This window comes from Balaenoptera physalus (genome assembly GCF_965194825.1).
Source record: "Balaenoptera physalus genome assembly, chromosome: 3".
Lineage (NCBI taxonomy): Eukaryota > Metazoa > Chordata > Mammalia > Artiodactyla > Balaenopteridae > Balaenoptera > Balaenoptera physalus.
Window position 1 is genome coordinate 14,079,520 of NC_138890.1, and position 17,512 is coordinate 14,097,031.

The 17,512-nt window shown below is 39.4% G+C and overlaps 1 pseudogene across 1 annotated transcript; it reads right to left on the reverse strand.

The window, feature by feature from the left end:
• Nucleotides 1-461: 461 nt before the first annotated feature.
• Nucleotides 462-10,374, reverse strand: LOC309656980 (olfactory receptor 2G3-like; annotated as a pseudogene). Its single transcript has 2 exons — nt 10,367-10,374; nt 462-8,490 (listed from the first exon to the last, which is right to left on the reverse strand). The product of its transcript is annotated as an olfactory receptor 2G3-like (transcript).
• Nucleotides 10,375-17,512: the final 7,138 nt, after the last annotated feature.

Consider the following 17,512-nt stretch of genomic DNA (forward strand, 5'->3'; position numbering starts at 1 on the left):
TTGGGACTTGGGTCCCCTCTGTGGCTGCCCTAGCCTGTTCCCTGCAACCAGAGTGGAACTTTGAAAGATTTTGGGGAGTACCTTCTAAAATTGGGCACAATGCAGGCCTGAAACAGTGCTGGAAACAACCTCCCTGGCTGCCCTATCCAAACCAGGCTGGTTCCTGCCACAGGAACGGGGTTTAGGGATATTCTGTGGGAGAACTTCCAATGATGGGCCCTATATGAGACTATAGCTGGGCCAGGAATGCCCCCTCTGGACCTCCCAAGCTGGCCTGAGCCAGGTCCCTTCACTGGAGGGAGACTTTGAATGTTTCTGGGAGGTTCATCTGATGCCCAGTGCCCAAGCAATAGGTGGCCAAGCTCAGGACACTTTCCTGCCTCCTGACTGGGCAGGGCCAGGTCCCTCCTTCAGAATGGGATTTAGGAAGATTTTTTGGGATTGCCTCCTACCACTAGGACCTGTGTGGGGCTGCGGCTGGAGCCAGAGGCACCCTCCTGGATTTCCCTCACTGGTTTGAGCTGATCCCCACTGTGGAAGGAGACAAAATATTTTGAGAGGTTTATCTGGTGACTGGGCCCCCACGGGACACTCCTTGGGCCTCAGTGTCTGGTTTGGGCTGGTCCAGGTCTCAGGAGAGAGACGTAGAAGACTTTTCAGGAGGTGTTCCCAATGACCAGGGCCCATGGGGAACCAAGGTTCGGCTCTGGGCACATTCCTGGGCTCCTGGCCTGTGCTGATGTGCCCATTCTAGAGGGTATGGAAGTAATCAAAGACCACCCAAATGAGAACAACAGAGGCTGCTTATTCAGAGCTTGCTAGAGCCAGGGGGTCAGCTGCATTTGGCAGACTCAAAGGCAGGCAGTGGAGAGGGAGAATTTTATTGTGGAGAAGGGAAGACTCAGGTGTGCCCATCGGAGGCTGTTGGTTTGAGGAAGCCAGGGGTGGCTGATGAGAAGCAGGTGTCCTATGTGATTGGTTGGGGGACATATTTGGCTTTTGGGGGGCAAATATTAGGGAAGCTGCAGTCATCAACCAAGTCTTGACTCTCCGGACCAATTGCTGCAGAGTTTGTAAGTCAGAGATCCCTTGTCATGTATGGTCTGGCCTTTATCCTTTTTTTTTTTTTAAGATTTAATTTTATTTATTTTTGGCTGCGTTGGGTCTTCGTTGATGCGCGTGGGCTTTCTCTAGTCGTGGTGAGCGGTGGCTACTCTTCGTTGTGGTGCGTGGGCTTCTCATTGCGGTGGCTTCTCTTGTTGCGGAGCACGGGCTCTAGGCGTGCAGGCTTCAGTAGTTGTGGCATACAGGCTTCAGTAGTTGTGGCACATGGGCTCTAGAGCGCAGGCTCAGTAGTTGTGGTGCATGGGCTTAGTTGCTCTGCAGCATGTGGGATCTTCCCGGACCAGGGATCGAACCTGTGTCCCCTGCATTGGCAGGCGGATTCTTACCCACTGAGTCACCAGGGAAGTCCCTGGCCTTTATGCTTTTGTACAGTCCACCTTTCAAGAGTGATTTGAAAATCTTTTGGGAGGCATATCTAACAATTAGGACCTGCCTGGGACTTTGGTCAGGCCCAAGGCCTTCTCCCCAGACCTCTGTGACTGGCTGGTCCTCACCATGAAAGGGGGATTGAAAGGCATTTCTGTGAGGTGAACGTGATGAATGGTGCTCATGTGGGGTCCCATGTTGGCACAGGATGCCTCCCTGGATGGCTCTGGATAGTTGCCTCCTCTGGAGGGAGACAGAAAAATTTGGGGGGGGGTTGCTTATTCAACAACTGGGCCCCATGTGGGATGCTGCCAGGCCCTGGGCACCTTCTCAGGGCATTCTCCCCATCCCAAGTCAGTGCCCTTCCTCTGGAGGGGGAATTGAAAATGTTTTTTAAAAATTTATTTATTTATTTTAAAATACACATAACATAAAATTTATAATCCTAATAATTTTAAAGTGTACAGTTCAGTAGTGTTAAGTATATGAAACAGGGCAATAGTTCTGCCTATGAGAGCTCTGGAATCCATAATTAACTGAGACTTGACCTGTGACTTATACCCTGATCCATGACAACATATGTACAAAGACTGATTTTGCTGAGAAGGCTGAAAAAAATACTACTGTAATTTAACTGATTTATTTTGTAAGACTCTTTACTTATAGTGAACCACATTTTGGTGTAATACTGGTATAATTAATAAGGTAAATTTGATTTTACTATTAAACTGATATCAGTGATCAAATTTATTGGGAGAATGAATTAAAACCCCCGCAGGCTGTTCTTCTGAGGAAAGCTGATTGGCTAGAGAAAGAACAGATTTTGTTAATAATCAGTTAACTCTTTCATTACATCAGTCTATCGATACTTTTCATAAAGTTCATATTTAATAATGGAAGGAGGTAAAAGAGTTGTCATGTTTGTACTTGGTTATGAATAAGTCTGTGTTGCAATATTTGGTAAACTGAAATGTTTCTTTCAAGCAATATCTATCCTTCATTGCAAGATACAAATAATTAGTAATATCTTTCTACTTCTTTTGTTCTATAAATGTTGAATGATTCAGAAGGAAGGATAATAACGGTGGTTTGTAATTCAGAATGCTTGACTAATGGTCAGAGGCTTGGACCATGTAAGTACAGGTCTAATCTCAGGTACTCTGTTTCAACCCTGGTTTATCTTTGAAACACCAGTGTCTTGGTTCTGACTCTTGGCAAAAACGGAATGAAATGTGGCTAGCTAGTGATCGATATAGATCTGTGCTAGGGTCTGCAGAACATGAGGGTGCAGCCTTATCAGTTTATCAGTATTGGTTTTAGAAAACGTACAGATTGATGGTTTGCAGTTGGTTTCAGTTATGTTCTTTGATTTCTACTGTTGAGACCGGTTATGCAACCTGCCTTTGGTGGTTGCTCAGAAAGGCATTACAAACTCTTCCTCAGATGAGGCTGTGGCTCCACTGAGACCGAGATGTCTCACACAATTTTGGTGATTCATGATCTGAAGATGAAATATGTTCTGTGAGACTGAGAAAGGACCCTGTGGGTTACTACTGGATGTCTCAGGTCTCTCTGATGTTGGTCTGTACCTTATTTTTCCTGCTATAACATATAATGTCTTTAAGTTTCACCCATGTTTTAGCATGTGTCAGAATTTCATTAATTTTTAAGGCTGAATAATATTCCATTGTATGGCTATACCACATTTGTTAATTCATTCATCAATCGCTTGGGTTGCTTCTCCTTTTTGGCTATTTTGAGCAATGCTGCTATGAACGTGGATGTACAGATATCTCTTTGAAATCTTGTATTTAATTCTTTTGGCCATATACACAAAGGGGAATTGCTGGCTCATATGGTAATTATATTTTTATTTTTCTGAGAAACTGCCAGACTGTTTTTCATAGTGGCTGCACTATTTTACCTTCCTACCAGCAGTGCGGGAACGTTCCAATATCTCTGTTTCCTCACGAACACTTGTTATTTTCTGTTGTTTTTTTTTTGATAGCAGCCATCCTAGTGGGTGTGCAGTGATATCTCATTGTGGTTTTGATTTGTATTTCCCTAATGATTAGTAATGTTGAGCTTCTTTTTATATGGTTGTTGGTCATTTGTAACATCATCTTTGGAGAAATGTCTATTCAAGTCTTTTGTCAATATTTAAATCAAGTTATTTGGTTTTTTTGTTGTTGAGCTATAGGAGTTCTTTATATATTCTGGATATTAAACTCATCAAATATATGATTTGCAAATATTTCTCTCTTTCTGTGGGTTGCATTTTCACTCCATTGATTATATTCTTTGATGCACAAAAGTTTAAAATTTTGATGTAGTCCAATTTACCTATTTTAATTTTTGTTGCTTATGTTTTGGTGTCATATCCAAGAAATCATTGCTAAATATAATGTCATGAACATTTTCAACTATGTTTTCTTCTAAGAGCTTAATAATTTTAGGTCTCCTGTTTAGTTCTTTGATCCATTTTGAGTTAATTTTTATATTTGGTGTTAGGTAAGGGTTCAACTTCATTCTTTTGCATGTGAAGATCTAGATTTTCTAGCACCATTTGTTGAAAAGACTGTCCTTTTCACTATTGAATGGCCTTGGCACCCTTGTTAAAAATCACTTGACCATATATGTGAGAGTTTATCTCTGAGCTCTCTATTCTATTCTGTTGGTCTACATGTCTTTTTAAATTCCAGTACCACATTGTTTTGATTACTGTAGCTTTGTAATAAGTTTAAAATCAGGAAATGTGAATTCTCCAAATGCTTGGCCCTGCTGTGGCTCCTCATGGGACTCAGTTGCTGGATGTGCTTCCTAAAATTTCTTCTAAGTTAACCTTTGTGGAGATGGCTAGAGGCCCAAGAAGAGTACCCTAACACTGCCATGAGACCACATGGGGCATGGTTGCTACATGTACATGTTGAAATTTTTTCTAGTTCTCCCTTCAGAAGAGGTACTATCCCAAGTCAGCCACTTCAGCCTTCCCAGGCCAAGATTATGAGGGGAATTGGGATGAGGCCAGGTAAGTGGCAGAGCTCTTGCCCTGACACAAGGACCTGGAATAGGACTATTCCTGCTCAAGATGGCTATTGGGAGTTTACTGGCTTTTGCCTTTATGTGGCTCCTCCAGAGCTCTGGGTGTCCCTGGAATGGAATTGAATCTGGCCTTTATGGCCTGAGTCAGAGTTTCAGGAGGCTGGCAATGATGGCAGGGTTGTTGTGCTATGCCTAATGTGGTTGTGGCAAACTTCTTGGTGTTGAACTCTTTTGTTCTTGCAGCTGTCCATGTAAGTCAGGTCATGATGTTCCTGTAAGCCCCCAACAAGACAAATGCTATTCTCTGTTCTGCAACTTTTTATCTCTGTATGAATGGACTCTTAAGGGTTAGAGCCCTGAGAATAGACTATCCTGTATACTTAAGGCTATAGGCAACATTCAAAAAGTGCAGAGCCAGCATGACTAAGCACAGGCAACAAGGCACAAAGTTTAAAGTAAAGAGGAACAGATCTAATATGGAGTCAGAGTTGTTCTTCCCTGTTACAACACCTCCTACTTTCCTTACTGGAAAGTCAGCCTGATTTAAATTCTTCTGAATCGGATGGACCTTTAATAGATGTCCCAATAAATGTCTGGGCCACACAGGCAAATGAATTTGCATTGCTACTATTGATATATGAAGTGACTGTATATGTTATCTGGAAGAAAAATTAACTTTTCCATCAGTAGACTAATATGGTGTACATGTTAAAAAACAAACAAACAAGCATTTTCTGAATAATGAACACATTACCCATATTTATCAATCATGTATTAGAAAACTGCCTGGAGAGTACTTGTCTCTCACTGTCCTACTTCACTCTCTAGGTCTCCACTATAGACTCTTTTTCAAACTATGTGTTGCTCTTATTAACCCTTACTTTTTCAGCATGCTGAGCACAAACCAAACCCTCCCTTATGCCTGTTTACTAAACACTGGTCAGGTTAACTAATCAATCTGACTGTTGGTTATATCAAATCTAGATAGAGCAAAAGAACCAAAACTGGTCTTCATTCCTGCTGATTGAACACCTGGTGGACTAAAGTAGAAAATATGGATGAATGACAAGCTATGGTATTCAAGACTGAAAAATAATCACTGCATTATTTTCTTCTGGTGAGTTATTTGGGGCCCAGACTGCCTGTATAGAAATTCAAGGACCGGCCCTTGACCAGATAAAGACAATTAATGAAAAATATTCTCTTTGCGTTGAAAACAAACATGACCTTGGAACTTCCCTTGGTGACATACTAGGAAAATATTGTAACAAACTCTGTAGATTCCACAAGTGGCAACTTCAAACCTCTCTGGGAGATTGTAAACGACTCTAGCACTACCCTTTTTGGTACAGATGTCTGCCAAATCACCAAATGATTTGGATCCTGCACAAGCCACTCTTTGTACACTCTGTACAGTGGTATTTTTAAAAAATAATTAATTGATTGATTAATTAATTATATTATTTTTGGCTGCGTTGGGTCTTGATTGCTGCACGCGGGCTTTATATAGTTGTGGCGAGCGGGGGCTACTCTTCGTTGCAGTGCGCGAGCTTCTCATTGTGGTGGCTTCTCTTGTCACGGAGCACGGGCTCCAGGTGCGTGGGCTTTAGTAGTTGTGGCTCATGGGCTCTAGAGCGCAGGCTCAGTAGTTGTGGCGCGTGGGCTTAGTTGCTCCGCGGCACGTGGCATCTTCCCGGACCAGGGCTCGAACTCGTGTCCCCTGCATTGGCAGGTGGATTCTTAGCCACTGTGCCACCAGGGAAGCCCTGTACAGTGGGTATTTTAACTGTTCCCCTGAGTAAGCTACCAAATACCACAAACTATTGTTGATGGATTTGTCCTTTTGTCAATATACAATCTCCTAGTTTGTCTTATTTAAGAAATGAACCTGAGTTTCTACGTTGTCTGACATTAGGATTGCCACCTCAGCATTCTTTTGTTTACTATTTATATAGAATCTATTTCCATCCTCTCATTTTTATCCTACTTGTGTCTTGGATCTAAAGTGTGTTTCTTGTAGATGATATGTAGTTAAATTACATTAAAAAAATTTTTTTTGTCTCTCTCTGCCTTTTAATTGGAAATTAATTGTTTTTATTTTGGTAGTGTACCACTTAATTCTCTTCTCACTTATTTTAGTTATTTTCTTAATGGCTACCCTGAGGGTCAAAAATAACACCTTAAACTTAGAATAATCTAGTTTGAATTAATATCAACATAGTTTCTATAGTATAAGAAACTATGTAATACTGCCAAATGTAAAATAGCTAGCTAGTGGGAAGCAGCTGCATAGCACAGGGAGATCAGCTCAGGTGCTTTGTGACCGCCTAGAGGGGTGGGAAAAGGAGGGTGGGAGGGAGAGGCAAGAGGAAGGGGATATGGGGATATATGTATACGTATAGCTGATTCGCTTTGTTATACAGCCTAAACTAACACAACACTGTAAAGCAATTATACTCCAATAAAGATGTTTAAAAAAACCTATGTATTAAACATATATCCTTTATATTCTTACTGTCACAACCCTACCTTTATATACTTGTGTCTATTAACATAGATTTATGTTAAAGTTTTACTCATTTGACTTTTAAATAATATAGGAAAAAAAGAGAACCTATGAACCTAAATACAATCATACTGGCTTTTATATTTATCTACATAGTTTCCTTTACCAGCATTTATTCTTCATATGACACTGAGTAGTTCTCAAGTGACATTTTTTTCAGCTTGCAGGGTTCCCTTTAGCATTTCTTGTCAGTGAAATCTGCTAATGATTATCTCCCTCAACTTTTGCTTATCTTTGGAACATCTTTATCATTCATATTTAAAGATAGTTTTACTATATGTAGAGCCCGGTTTGAAATACTTTTTTCTCTTAGTACTTTAAATATGGCATTTAAATCTGGCTTTTCAGTGCATCCTGTCCTTTGTTATTGCTAATGAGAAATAAGCTGCTAATCTTATTGATGAACAATTATATGTGACAATTAGTTTTTCACTTGCTGCTTCAGATTCTGCTTTTGTCTTTGTATTTTGACTGTTTGATGATAATATGTCCTGGCTTTGATTTCCTAGTTTATCCTAATTAGAGTTCATTGACCCTTTAGATATGGAGATTCATATCTTTTACCAAATTAGAACATTTTCAGCTGTTATTACTGCAAGTATTATTTTTCTCCTTTCTCCTCTCTTTTAGGCTGAAAATACATGAACATGATGGTTCTAGGGAACAGCAAGATGCCCCTCAGGTGGGATGCACAGTTCCATAGTTTATTTGCCAGTAGAGGGCATTCCCACCACATACATGGTTGTTCAGGCATAGGAAGTAATGATGATGCAGGCTAGAATAGTAAGGATATTCAACGAGTGATCAGTGAATGATTAACATAACATCTTCAATTCAGTTGGATCAGTGTCCACAGGAGCTTGATAATGACCAGGACATCAAAAAGAAAATAATCCACACAGCAGTGGTCACATAGAGGCCAAACAATGGACAGTGAAGCCTGAAGGAGAGAGTTGGCAAGCCCTGTAAACAAGGACATGGCTACAAGAAGGTGACAGATCTGTTGGTGCATGATTGTAGCAGAGTGGAGGGACCAGCAGATGACAACATAATGGTCAACAACCAATACAGTAAAAAGCACACACTCCATGGAGCCAAAAGCCAAAGCCACAGAATACTGAACAATGCAGCTTATGTAGCTGATATTCTTAACTTCTCTACAAGCTTACCATTATCTGAGGAACAATGCAGTTAGTAAAACACATGTCCAAAATTGAGAGGTTTGGGAAGAAGAAGTACATTGGGGTGTGGCACCTGCTATCCAGGAGGGAAGTTAAGATGATGGCTGCATTGCCTGTGAGTGTCATCACATAGAACCCAGAAACAAAGAAAGGATGAACTCAACCTGGGGATACTCTGAGAAGTCAACTAAGATAATGTCTTCTCCTGAGCTGACATTATTTTCACCATCTGCTTATTTCATAACAACTGAAATAGAATCAAGTATTCTCTCTATATTGCCAAAACAGATGGACAAAAATTAGTCAATTTTTACATAATAGTCCCTACTAATTCATAGGTTTTTCTAACAATTCCAAACAATGAGAACTCAAATTTCCTGATGTATAAAATAATTTAAATGATTTAAATGTAAATCCAAAACCACAAAGAATGCAAAAACTAGATGGAAGTAGCCTAAAAGTACATTAAGGTCTTTTAGGTGCTTCACTTGATCCCATTAATTAAATATTTATCTAGGAAGCCTATAGTTTCTATTTCAGTTAGATATCCACTCTTAATTGGTACACTCTTGATTAGTGTAGGAACAATGAGAGAAAAAAATCAAGTGATAATAAAAATGAAACGAAAACTGGGATATGGTAGTTGATGTGATAAATTAATTCCCCCTGGCATGGAATATGATGATACAATAGTGACTGTGATATTAAAATAAGCAGTGAGTGTTGGACCAAACTGACACAGCCACAATGATAAAATTTTTGTATATAGTTTCAATTGGTTTCATGACACCAATAAGGTAATTTATTCTTGTTTCCCTCACAAATACTAGTTTGCTTTATATTCTGTTGACATAAAACAAATAGATGACTAGTTGTTTCTTTAGCAAACATGGGGTTATTCAAGATCAAGAAAAAACTGCATTTCCAGATTTGCAACCATGGCGAGACATGTGCATGTCCCCAACAAAAAATGGAGAGGAGAACTGTTTCAAATAGGGGCAAATGAAGTTAAGATAGCTCTAGTAAACAGAGTCCATTGGAAAAATTAAGAGTACAGTAGCTTTTCATTGGGTAAGTTGTGACAGTTTCTTATTGGCTGAGCTCTTGAAGGAAGGAAGAGGAAGTCTTTTTCATTTTGGGCTCTGTTATTGTTATAAGGTGTGAAAACTTCCCTGTCTGACATCCAGACTATCTTAAGTGAGATTTCCTTTTATTATTTTTTGACAATTTCTCCCTTTTGATCAAGATTGTTCTCTGAAAGCATCACTGATTGAGAGTCAGGTTTTCTGGTTCCAGTGACTTTTTATCCCTCAATGCAAAGAAGGACATTCCTGGATGTACTGTCCTACATCAAATGGAAATTGCACAGATTTGAAACCTATTGACGTTCACATCTGAATCACAGGAAGTTGTAAGAAGGAGAACCTGAAGTACTTATTATGTGAAGTCCCTAAGTTAACAAGATTACAGAGATTGGTGATCATCTTTATCATTTTGTCATCATCAAAGAGGAACTTCCAACAGACATGGTCTATATATCTTGGGAAAGCTATCTCATCAGATGTCAGCTGCTTCAGTTCTGGGAAGTCTTTACTTTCAGGTCAACAGATGGCTGTCAGTTTGAGTCAAAGTTTCGTGCTTTCTTTAGGTGTGTTTGTGAATCCAAGAGTCTATTTCGTGAAATTTGGTGACACAAAGGTTGGTTATCAGTACCTGATAGAGGCCTTACAAGCGAGTTTGAAGATAGTCCTTCTGAAGCAGCTGTCCCCAACTTTTTTGGCACCAGGGACCGTTTCGTGGAAGACAATTTTTCCACGGACGGATCGGGGGCAGGGGGATGGTTCAGGCGGTAATGCGAGTGATGGGGAACATCAGATGAATCTTCACTTGCTCGCCCACCCGCCGCTCACCTCCTGCTGTTTGGCCTGGTTCCTAACAGGTTGCAGACCGGTACTGGTCTGTGGCCCGGGGGTTGGGCACCCCTGTTCTGGAGGTTTCGTTTCTAAAATCCCCAAATATCCAGGTTGCAAGTGTGAGGCTTAAGATCTTTGTCTTCCATGAGTGCACTGTGAAAAGATCGCTTTACCAAAACATGCTTACTTTTAGTAGAAGAAATTAGGACTTCACAATATTGGAGTACCTCTCCATTTATCAGTTGTGAGTCAAAAGAGGCAAGGGTCAAGTGCATTGGGTATCCTGTGGCTATCTCAAACAATGAGCATTTATGGGTTCCAAGAGGGTGGATGTGATGTTTAGAAGAATTTATAGCAATGCTTTTGGCCAGGTTATTTGGATGGCCTCTACAATTTTTTCCAGTTGGGACTTCATGCCTTCAACTAAACCAGAGAAATGAGGGTGGTAAGTGCAGTGACAGTTTTGTAAAACTGACCAAACAGCACAGATGTGTTGAAGTACTTGACCACTACAAAGGATTCTTTGACCTTTATGCAGTTAGAGAAGAGTTTCCCAGGTGGGGACAATCTTTTCCTAAAGGTTTTAAGCCACAAAAGAGGGAGTAACCTGTCTGCAAGGGAAGGCTTCAGTTCAGTGTTGAACAGGCCACGACTAAAACATATTTATATCCACAAGACTGGGGAAGCTGTATGAAATTCATGTACCAGACCTCAAATGGTTAATTAATCTGTTTAAAAAATCAGGAAACAGTATGAACAAGCTTCCCTGGCTTGAGCTTTGGACAAGTGGATCAACTGAGTTAGGCATTTTTGCAGGATTTTAAATAATTCCCCACAAATATTGATTCATGAACATTGTTATCTTTTCAATAAACCTATGGTTTAATGCAGGCACAGGGGTGAGGAATGAGAATTTTAGAGTGTTAGGTCCAAACCTAGTTTTCTCTTTTATCAAACCAACAGTTGTTGAATTTCCATCTTGCTTTTCCTTTTCTGAGGATCATTGCTGGGCTTCTCTAGCGAGATTTTCTGAGTTATAATTTAGAGAAATATCCCTTTGGACCATGAGAGTTTTGGCTGCTGTTGGATCCTTAAAGGGCAGCATTCCTTGTGGAAATGTCAGCAAGGTGATTTCCCTAGCTTTCAGAGAGTCAAGTTTAGGATGACCTGAAATATTAATAATAGCTGAAGTGTCAGTTTGAAGTGCTGCATCCAATAATTCCTGAACATAGGGGCCATTTAAATTTTTATTTTCCATGGAAGTAAGGAGCCACATTGCTTCTAAAACTTTCCAAAATCATGAGCCACTCCAAAAGCTTATGTACTATCAATATAGGCATTGGCAGTTTTGTCCTTGGCTGAAGTACAAAACCATATCAGAGTACATAATTCAGCCTCTTTGGGCGAAGTAGTCATAGGTAAAGGTGCTACCTCAACAATATCAATGGAAGTTGTTGTAGCGTAGGGAGAACAATATTTGCCATTATTGCCTTTTAAATAAGAATCTTTGGTGAGCCATGAGAAGTTGACTTCATTGGTGATGGAGGTGAGAAGACTAGCAGGGTTAAAGTGATTAAAACATCAACAAGAAAAATATAGTCGACACCTATTTTCTCAGCCAGGGTTTGAGTGTCCTGGCAGGGTCATTGCTCTTGCCCTTTGGCAGCTTGGCTGCTAGTCAGATCGAGGATGAAGCAGAACAGTTCTTTAGAAGTGACCACACAAACAACTGGGCAGTTTTGGCATGTACATCCCAACTCTGGTTTAATTATCAACATGTTGCAAATACTCTATATGTTTATAGAACTAATAAGAGGCTAGGTGTTCCTGACAGGACAAGAAAAAGAAGATGGAAACACTTGGGGTGGAAGATTGAAGATTTACATGGTGGTCAAGACAAGATGGTGGAGTAGAGGAACCTTGAGCTCACCTCCTCTCACGAGAACACCAAAATCACAACTAATGGTGGAACAACCATCAATAAAAAAGACCAGAACCTACCAAAAAAAGATATTCTACATCCAAAGACAAAGAAGAAACCACAATGAGATGGTAGGAGGGGCACACTTGCAATATAATCAAATCCCAAACCCCACAGGTGTGCAACCAACAAACTGGAGAATAATTATATTGCAGAAGTTCTCCCATAGGAGTGAGGGTTCTGAGCTCCATGTCAGGCTCCCGGCCTGAGTGTCTGGCAATGGGAGGAGGAGCACCCAGAGCATTTAGCTTTTGAAGGCCAGTGGGTCTTGATGGCTGAAGCTCCACAGGACTCCACTCGTGGAGGGCACACACAAGGTCTTGCATGCACAAGGACCCAGGGCAAAAGCAGTGACTTCATAGGAGCCTGGACCAGACCTACTTGGTATTGGAGGGTCTCCTGGGGAGATGGGGGCCAGCTGTGGCTCTCTGTGGCATCATAAAAGCTGGTGGTAGACATAGCAGGGAGCATTCATCTATGTGAATTCTGGCTGGAGGCAGACATCTTTGGTATTTGACACCAAGCCCTGGCCCCTCCAACAGTCTGTAGGCTCCAGTGCTGGGACGCCTTAGGCCAAACAAAAAAAGGGTGCGAACACAACCCCACCCATCAGCAGACAGGCTGCCTAAAGACTTCCTAAGCCCACAGCCACCTATAGACATGCTGCTTGACATGGCCCTGTCCACCAGATGGCCAAAAACCAGCTCCAACTATCAGTGGACAGGCACCAGCCACTTCCACCAGGAAGCCTGCACAAGCCTCTAGACCAGACTCACTCATCAGGGGACAGATACCAGAAGCAAGAAAACTACAGTCCTGCAGCCTGTGGAACTGAGTCCACAAACAGTTCAGAACCAACCTTGGGACCAGATGGTCCCTGGCCCTTGGGCGATGAGAAGGTAGTGTACTGCTGGATATATAGGACGTCCCCTACAGAGGACCACTTCTCCAAGGTTGAGAAACATAACTAACCTTCCACATACATAAACATACAAGTAGAAATTTAGACAAAATGAGAGAGCAGAGGAATATGTTCCAGACAAAGGAACAAGATAAAACTCTGAAGAAAAACGAAGTGACATGTAGATAAGCAATCTACCTGAGAAAGTGTCAGAGTAATGATCGTAAAGATGATCCAAGAACTTGGGAAAAGAATGGATGCACAGAGTGACAAGTTACAAGAAGTTTTTAATAAAGAGTTAGAAAACATAAAGAACAATCAGAGATGAAGAATATAAGAACTGAAACGAAAAATACACTAGAAGGAATCGATAGCAGAATTAATGAGGCAGAAGGACGGATAAGTGAGCTGGAAGACAGAGTGGTGGAAATCACTGCCATGGAACAGAATAAAGGAAAAAGAATGCAAAGAAATGAGGACAGTTTAAGAGACTTCTGGGACAACGTCAAACATCAACATTCACATTATAGTGGTCCCAGAAGAAGAAGAGAGACAGATAGGGTCTGAGAAAATACTTGAAGAGATAATAGCTGAAAACTTCCCTAACATAGGAAAGGAAACAGTCACCCAAGTTCAGGAAGCACAGAGAGTCCCATACAGGATTAACCCAGGGAGGAACATGCTGAGACACATAGCAATCAAATTGACAAAAAGTGAAAATATTAAAAAGCAACAAGGGAAAAGCAACAAGTGACATACAAGAGCATTCCCATAAAATTATCAGCTGATTTTTCAGCAGAAGCTCTGCAGGACAGAAAGGAGTGGCATGATATATTTAAAGTGATGAAAGGGAAGAACCTACAACCAAGAATACTCTACCCAGCAAGGCTCTCATTCAGATTTGACAGAGAAATCAAAAGTTTTAGAGACAAGCAAAAGCTAAAGAATTCAGCAACACCAAATCAGTTTTACAACAAATGCTAAAGGAACTTCTCTAAGAGGAAAGGAAAAGGCCATAACTAGAAACAAGAAAATTATGAAATGGGAAATCTCTCCAGTAAAGGCAAACATAGAATAAAGGTAGGAAGTCATCCACACACAAATATGAAATCTAAACCAGTAAAATCATGAGAGGAGGAGAGTACAAATGCAGGATATTTGAAATGCATTTGAAATTGAGGTCAACGACTTAAAACATATATATGTATGTATATATACACATATATATACATACTACATACATATATACAGCACTATATATATGTGTATATATATAGACTACTATATCAAAACCTCAAAATCTATAATAGATATACAAACAAGAAAGAAAATAGAATCCAAACACAACACTAACGATAGTCATCAAATCACAAGAGAAGAGAATAAAAGAGGGAAGGAAGAAAAAAGACCTACAAAAACAAATCCAAAACATTTAACAAAATGGCAATAAGGACATACATATCGATAATTACCTTAAAGGTAAATGGATTAAATACTCCAACCGAAAGGCATAGATTGGCTGAATGGATACAGAAACAAGACCCATATATATGCTGTCTACAAGAGACCCACTTCAGATCTAGGGACACATACAGACTGAAAGTGAGGGGATGGAAAGCACCTCTTTCTAAAACTATTCCAAAAAATTGCAGAGGAAGGAACACTTTCAAACTTATTCAATGAGGCCACCATCACTCTAATACGAAACCAGACAAAGAAACCAAACACACAAAAATCACAGGCCAATATCACTGATGAAAATAGGTACAAAAATCTTCAAAAAAATACTAGCAAAACCAAAACCAACAATACTTTAAAAGGATCATACACCATGATCAAGTGGAATTTATCTCAGGGATGCAAAGATTTTTTGATAGTCATATATCAAGCAATTTGATACACCACATTAACAAAGTGAAGAATAAAAAACATGATCATCTCAATAGATGCAGAAAAAGCTTTTGTAAATTCAACATCCATTTATGATAAAAACTCTCCAGAAACAGGGCATAGAGGGAACATACCTCAACATTACAAAGGCCATGTATGACAAACCCACAACTAACATCATACTCAATGGTGAAAAGCTAAAATCATTTCCTCTAAGATCAGGAACAATACAAGGATGCCTATTCTCACCCCTTTTATTTGACAAAGTTTTGGGAGTCCTAGCCACAGCAATAAAAGGAGAAAAAGAAATAAAAGGAATCCACATTGGAAAAGAAGAAGTAAAACTGTCACTGTTTGCAGAAGACATGATACTATACATAGAAAGTCCTAAAGATGCTACCAGAAAACTACTAGAACTCATCAGTGAATTTGGTAAAGTTGCAGTATACAAAATTAATGCACAGAAATCTCTTGCACTCCTATACTCTAACAATGAAAGATCAAAAAGAGAGATTAAAGAAACAATCTCATTTACCATTGCAACAAAAAGAATAAAATACCTAGGAATAAACCTACCTAAGGAGGCAAAAGACCTGTATGCAGAAAACTATAAAACACTGATGAAAGAAATCAAAGATGACGTAAACAGATGGAGAAATATACCATGTTCTTGGATTGGAAGAATCAACATTGTGAAAATGACTATACCATCCAAAGCAATCTCAGATTCAATGCAATCTCTATCAAATTATCAATGGCATTTTTCACAGAATTAGAACAAAAAGGTTTTTGTATGGAAACACAAAAGACCCTGAAAAGCCAAAACAATCTTGAGAAAGAAAAACGGAGCTGGAGGAATCAGGCTCCCTGATTTCAGACTATACTACAAAGTTACAGTAATCAAAACAGTATGGAAAAATAAAAATGGAAACACAACACTCCAAAATCTATGGGATGCAGCAAAAGTAATTCTAAAAGGGAAGCTTATAATGATACAGGTCTTCCTCAAGAAACCAAAAACAAACAAAAACAAAACAAACAAAAACAAAACAACAACAACAGAAAAACCTCAAATAAACAATCCAACCCACTGCCAAAAAGAATCAGAAATAAGAACAGAGCCCAAAGTCATCAGAAGGAAGGAAATAATGAAGATCAGAGAGGAAATAAATAAAATAGAGATAAAAAAGAAAAGATTAATGAAACCAGTAATTGGTTTTTTGAAAGGGTAAACAACGCTGATAAACCTTTATCCAGGCTCACATAGAATAAAAGAGAGTGCACCCAATCAACAAAATACGAAATGAAAGAGGAGAAATAATAACAAATAACACAGAAATTAAAAAGTCATAAGAGAATACTATGAACAGTTACATGCCAACAAATTAGAAAACCTAGAAGAAATAGACAAATTTCTAGAACCATACAAACTGTCAAGACTGAGTAGAAAAAATAAGAGAATTTGAACAGATCAATCACTAGAAGTGAAATTGAATTTGTAATAAAAAACAAAAGAAAACAAACAAACGAAAAACTCCTAGCAAACAAAAGTCCAGGACTGGACAGCTTCCCAAGGGAATTCTACCAAACACGTAAAGGAGAACTAATACCTATCCTTCACAAACAACTCCAAAAAATTGAAGAGCATGGAACACTCCCATGTTCATTCTATGAGGCTGCCATAACCCTGATACCAAAACCAAAGACAATACAGAAAAAAAAAAAAAAGAATATTACAGGCCATTATCTGTGCCTTCAAGAAAACTAAACCAATCATGGATATTGTAGACTTAGAATAATGGAAGGTCTTTAATGTTGAGAACTTTCCAACAATAGACTAGATTCTACCATAACTCTTCCTTTTCAGGTAGGGAGAGAAGGATCATTTTCACTAATTGAATAGGTTGCATAAAAAGTTGACCATTGTTCCAGTCCTTCCCATCATACACAGGTCCACTTGGGGCTGATAACATTGCCTTTGCCTTAACATGTGCAGGATGGCAAGTTCATAATCTTGCAACAAGGCTTTCACATAATGGCATTACTAATAATCAATGTAAAGTTTAACCACACAATACCTAAGAGCTTTACTAGCTTTACTAATTCCATGTTTTTAGTCAGTATTTGCATAGACTTGTTTAGACCTACTCACTCAAGAAGAATTGAATGTACTTTCTTTCTATGTAAGATTTTTTTTCCCTAGGCAGAGGAGATATGAAGATTAAGAGAAGACAAAGTTCTTGGCATTATGATATTACTACTTAGATTATTAGGAAAAGGATCACATTTTGTTTGATTTAACATCTCATAAAAATCCTTCTAACCACATACATTAATAACAATAATGATGGTTTGTGGGGATTTTGATGGTGTCCTGAGATGCTTAAAAGTCTAGCTACCAAACTGAAGTGAAAGCAATAGTTTAATTCAGAGGCCAGCAAATTTTACAGTGAAGGGCCAGGTAGTAAACATTAGGCTTTTCAGACAACTACTCAAATATGCTGTTGTAGCATGAAAGTAGCTATATAAAATATGTACACAAATGGG